Below are 6021 nucleotides of genomic sequence, written 5' to 3' on the forward strand. Positions count from 1 at the left end.
GCGGGATAAGAGGACTCAGTGGGGTTGCGAATGTGCTCAGTCAGATATTTAATTTGGAAAGTTACTGATACTTGCCTGTGTGAGCAGAAATACTTTAAAATTCAGACCAGCTGCTTGGATAGGACTCACAACCTTCAGGTCATCACTGTGCAGTGACGATCCTTTTTGGGGCCTGCAGGTTTCAGGAAGCCTTCCCTTAGCCTGGGAATGGGAGTTGTGCTCTCCACTGGAGGCACCTCCTCTGAGGAGGAAGGGAGGGCCCGAAGGGGTAGGAGGCCAAGAGGGCACTTTCAGCCTGCAGGGGAGCCACCTTTGAGAGGAGAGGCGCAGGCACAAGGGGCACGGGGCCAAGAGGCTGTCCAAGGCAGAAGGGACCACAGAAGACGCCACTGTCCTGCTACCAGGGTATACAGCCGATGAAGCAGCTACCTTAATATGTCAGAGGTGCAGTACCAAAGGAGGCTCCGTCTGTCAAGGGAGACAGTCAACTCTATCGGTCAGATGATAGGCCCTGAGATCTCTGCTAACTGTGTGAGTGGACACCCCATGCCAGTAGCTCTAAAGGTTACAGTTGCCCTCCACTTCTATGCCTCTGGCTCTTTCCAGGGCTCGGTGGATGATCTTTGTGGTGTCTCCCAATCAGCTGTCCACACTTGCGTCAAGCAGGTTACAGATGCTCTGTTCAGGTGTGCAATGAGCTTCATCCACTTCCGTTGGGACCAGGCCAGTCAGACACAGCGAGCCAGAGGCTTCGCGGCCTTTGCTGGCTTCCCCCGCGTCCAGGGTGCTATAGACTGTACACATGTGGCCATCAAGGTGCTAGCAGGTGAGCCCGGTGCCTTCATCAACAGGAAGGGCTTCCACTCCATGAACGTGCAGATAGTGTGTGATCACAGGATGCTGATTCTGCAAGTCTGTGCAAGGTACCCAGGCAGCTCCCACGGCGCCTACATCCTCAGACACTCCCAGGTGCCGGGGCTCTTCAGTGCTCCAGTCCGGCTGGATGGATGGCTGCTGGGTGACAAGGGCTATTCCCTCAGAAGGTGGCACATGACCCCTCTCCTCCATCCAAGAACAGAAGCTGAGCAGCGGTACAATAGGAGCCACGGCACCACAAGGGCTGTGGTGGAGACAGCCATCGGTCTTCTCAAGATGCGCTTCCGATGCCTGGACCGCTCAGGGGGCTCACTCCATACCCCCCAGATCGTGTGTCACTGATAGTGGTTGCATGCTGCGCTCTCCACAATCTACCTAAGGTGCCTTAATTTTATGCTTTCGGGTGCTATGTTTTGGTGCTATCCCCTCACTGGCACTGGCATCTGAGCCAGCCTGCTCATTGTGCTGTCCTGTTGGCCTCGATGACCTTGGCGGCCGTCCTCTAGCCTGTGGAGCCTGTGCTGGCCCCACCTGGGAGGGAGCTGCCAGTTCCACAGCTGCCATCTCCCCAGTCGTTGCAGCCTCATCAGATGCAACAGTCACTGGCAGAGGGGTGGAGGAGCTGCTGCCCTCATCCAGAGCGCCCTGAGAGGAGCCCACAGAGATGGCAGGCAGCTGCTGCACCGATGTGAGGTCACTTCGGGTCTCCCTGCTCACCATAGATGGATGGGCATAGAGCTCGGAAACTTGGTGCCCAGACCATCTCCCACACTGGCATTAACCAGCTGAGGTCAATGCCGATGTGAGGGCTCGCTGGTCCAAGCGCATCCCCAGGAAGCCCTGATTGGTCTCCTGGAGGAGCCTCTCCATGAGAGTCGCCACTCTCTCCATGGAGAAAGCATGGTGCTCGGACATGAGGCTCATTGCATCAGCGAAGGTCCATGTGGACTCACCCACCACGGACACCAAGCCAAGCATAGCCTTGTGTATCTCCGCCAGATGCTCCCACACACCTGGCTGCATTTCCTACGTTTGCTGCCTCATGGACGACTCCAGAGGCTCATCATCAGCCACTGACTGAGCATGTGCCTGGTCCCCTGCAGTCCTCCTACTGCTGGCGCCATGGGCACTCTCCGTCTCCACCAGCTCCTGCAGCAACTGTGAAGTGCCCTCACCGCTGTGCCCCGGGACACTAGCAGATGTTCTATTTCCCACCAAGGCGCTAGTATCTGCTCTGGTGCCTGCCTGGCAGAGATGGTGTGATGCTGGTGGGTCAGAGACTTCAGGGCCCTCAGGTGTGAGAGGGGGCCCCTGTGCTTCCTCCTCCCGGCCCTGCTCCGCTGATGCTAAAAGGAAGAACAAGGGCATTTGATTAGTTAATGTGGAGACAATGTCAATGTGCATCCCTATCCCCCGGATCATTCTGCGCTCATCCTTCCATAAGCAATGGTCAAGCCATGTTGCAAACTTCAATCACTGAACATTCAGCAGTGCCATGGCTGCTGGGACACTAATGGTGACCTCAGTGCTGGGCAAACATACCTGCCCATGGCACCCCAGCCTTACCGATGCTGGTGGACCTGGGCACATGGCGCCTCTCCAGATCGAGGGCCTCCTGCTCAAACCTGGAAATGATGGCCAACTGGGCCAGCCCTCCGCCAGTCCTCACCCGCTTGGCAGCATTATGAGCATTCTTCTCCTGAAAAGGAGAGAAGAGCATTGATTAGTGCAACTTGTACCTGGAATCTCTTCGCTGCCATCCCACCCTAACCAGAGTGGGACATTGCAGGACTCCAGTGCCTCCTCACCCCGCAGCTGCCGCACACTCACACAAAGACGCCAGGCCTGCCCTGCTCCACCCCTTGGTCAAATGCTGCCTACATTACATTTGGCACCACACGGTCTAACCTTGCAAATCAAGGAGGCGCAAGCACGGGGACCGCAGAGGGCAGCAGATGGATCGGTGCCCCATCACCTGGAAACTCCCCTCCCAGCATGTCAGCTCCCTGACTTTGACATGTTTTGCAGTTCCAGCACTGCGCCTAGGTGCAGATCCTCCCGCCCGACAGGCATAAAATTCTGCTCCACGTATCCCACTGTTAAGTCCTAAAAGGTGTTGCATTCCGGCATTATAGGGATGGGAAACTCAGCTGCCCACTGATGCCAGTTGGAGCATGCAACTGCTCACAACCCCCACTTCATTTCATATAGCTCCTTTAAAAAATGTTGCAAAGTACTTCACAGGATGTAATCAGGCAAAATTTGACTCCAAGGAGATATTAGGGCAACTGATCAAAACTTAAGTCAAAGAGATACATGTTAAGGTGCGTCTTAAAGCAGCAGAGACAGGCAGAGAAGCAGAGAGGTTTAGGGAGGGAATTCCAGAGTTTAGAGTCCATATGCAGCTTGAGGCACAGACACCAGTGGTGGAACAATTGAAATTGGGGATGCACAAGAGGCCAGAATTGGAGGAGAACAAAGAACTCGGTGGATTGTAGGGCCAAAAGATTATAAGGCCATTGAGGGATTTGAACACAAGGATGCAAATTTTTAATTTGAGGTGTTGTCGGACTGGGAGCCAATGTAGGTCAGCGGACACAGTAGTGATGGGTGAATGGGATTCCATACAAGTTAGGATGGTGCAGGTTGAGATCCGATGTTGTGTTGTCTGCAAACACTCATCATGCAGACTCCTGCGTAGTGGATGATTACCAAGGATGATACACAGGAAAGCAGCTGATGCCTGCAAAGTCAGATCACAGTGAATGTCAGTGGGCTCAGGACAGGAGTGGAAAATAAAACTGTAAAAAATATCAATAAAAAAACTGAATGAGAGAACCAGCTTATCTCATCACCATCTATACTTTCTTTCCTTGTTCTCATCTTTGCTGATTCATGCAAGTGTTCAATCATTTGGTCAGGATAGATTTTAAAGCATTGGGGTCAATCTGAACCTCAACATAAAACAAGGTGTTTGCCTCCCTCTGAGCAATACATAGGCACTTTTATACTGCTGGGAGTTGGAAAAAGCACAGCAATTTAAAATTCTGTTAAGTTGCTATCACCCTGTGGAAAACTATTTTTCATAGCATATGTTCAACTTAAAACTTATATCTGTTAACATTTTTCTTTACAAAGCACTTAGAGTAAATTTCTGTCATCACTACCTGGGTAGTAATCTGGTGCTAATCCATCCATTATAAAACTCGTCCAATTTTAATTCCAGATTGCTGTCCAGGTTTTGAAAATTATATTTCATTCCATCATCTAAGGAACTTAAGAATGTGTTCACATCGCTGTTTGTACCCCTGACTCCCCTTAGTCTGTCCACAATCTACAAGGCACAAGTCAGGAGTGTGATGGAATATTCTCCATTTGCTTGGATGAGTGCAGCTTCAACAACACTCAAGAAGCTCAGCACCATCCAGGACACAGACTGCAGACTGCTTGAATGGCAATCCATACATCACCTTCAACATTGACTCGCTCCAGCCCCAGCCCACAGTGGTAGTAGTGCGTACCATCTACAAGATGCACTGCAGCACCACATCAAGGCTTCTTCAGAAGCACTTTCCAAACCTGTGGCCTCTACCAGCAAGAAAACACCACAAGCTCGAGGTTCCCCTCCAAGTCACACACATCACACATTGTCACTGGGTCAAAATCTTGGAATTCCCTCCCTAACAGCACTGTGGGTGCACGTACACCATACAGGCTGCAGCAGTTCAAGAAAATGATGAGCCACCATCTTCTCAAGGATCATTATGAATGGACAATAAAGGCTGGCCTTGCCAGTAATGCCCACGTCTTTGGCATTGGGAACCTTGCAAAGTCACAGCCAATTTTCATTAATGAATGATATCGTAAAGAGTTTGCCAGCCTAATGTGCATGCCAGAACTTTCACCACCCCATTCAATGACAGAATGAATTATAAAATTACTAAAGGTGTTAAAAAGTAGGATTCCACCTCTTCAGAGGCAGCCATCTGAATGACGAGGGACCCTCTAGTGAGTGAAACAATGATGGAAATAGTCAACAGCTGGTCGATAAAGACTCAACAGACCACCAGGAGGGAAAATTGAGTGTAATGTGAATTGAGGATTTTAAAAGGCCCCAGTCTTTTACCTTAGTTACATATCAGCAACAAAGCTGCTGGAACAGTAAAGTTACCTAAAACTTGATACAGCGTGGGAGCATACAAGACTACAACATATTAAAAGGTCAATTGACATCACAGATCATGAGATCAGATTTGTGGTTACTGTATCTGATCTGATTTCCAAGATTACATTGCTACCTTCTTGCATCTGTACTTTTGTGTTTGTATATTTCTTTTATGTTTCAATCAGTATTTTCCATATTCCTGACTGTTTCTAGTTGCAGTGCTAAGTTGTTTTGGCTAATTTGATTGCACGAGGTAAACTGTGATCATTGCTTGGTATGACAGGAGGTTTAAAAACATTTTTCCCAGGTATTGGCTGCAGGTTCACCAACAAAGTGGTTAGCAGCGATCAAGTTTGATTTTAAAAATAGTCGATAAAACAAATTCTTTGCCTTGTGGCGAAATTTAGTGTGTTAATTGGCTCTGTGTAATGGAATGCAATTTCCACCACAGCTCCTGTGCCCCAACAACCATCGGAAGAAGAAACATTCTCACCACCTCCTCTTGTCATGTAGCACATGCTGACCTATGTATTATCCTGTGTGTATGCACACTACCTTATGTGTTGTCAAGTATAAAAACATCCTAATCTATCCGATCTAATCTAATCCAATTCATAGCACGATTTGGCCTGTGCGTGGTGCAGTATATCCACACACCACCCTTGTGTTATCCACGTTGTGCTGCTCCTTTTCTCCTGTCAACACTGAGAAAGTGGAAACTAAAAGAGAGAGAAAAAAAACTTCTCACTCAAAATAATAAAACTGAAAGAAGTGCTAAGAACACTACAACCCACAAAGGATCGCGTGTTCGAAACCCAGACTCCAAAATCATCCTTGCATTTTGCCTGCAGAGAAAAAGCTTTCTCAGTCATGCTAACATTTCCTGAAGGGTAACGTAAATAAAAATACGTCCTCCAAATGTGTGTTACTAATCTCAGTTTTCTGAGCTGCATGTTCCACTGTGGGGTTGGGGGTGGGGG

Source organism: Cetorhinus maximus, chromosome 7 (genome assembly GCF_964194155.1).
Source record: "Cetorhinus maximus chromosome 7, sCetMax3.hap1.1, whole genome shotgun sequence".
NCBI classification, from domain to species: Eukaryota; Metazoa; Chordata; class Chondrichthyes; order Lamniformes; family Cetorhinidae; genus Cetorhinus; species Cetorhinus maximus.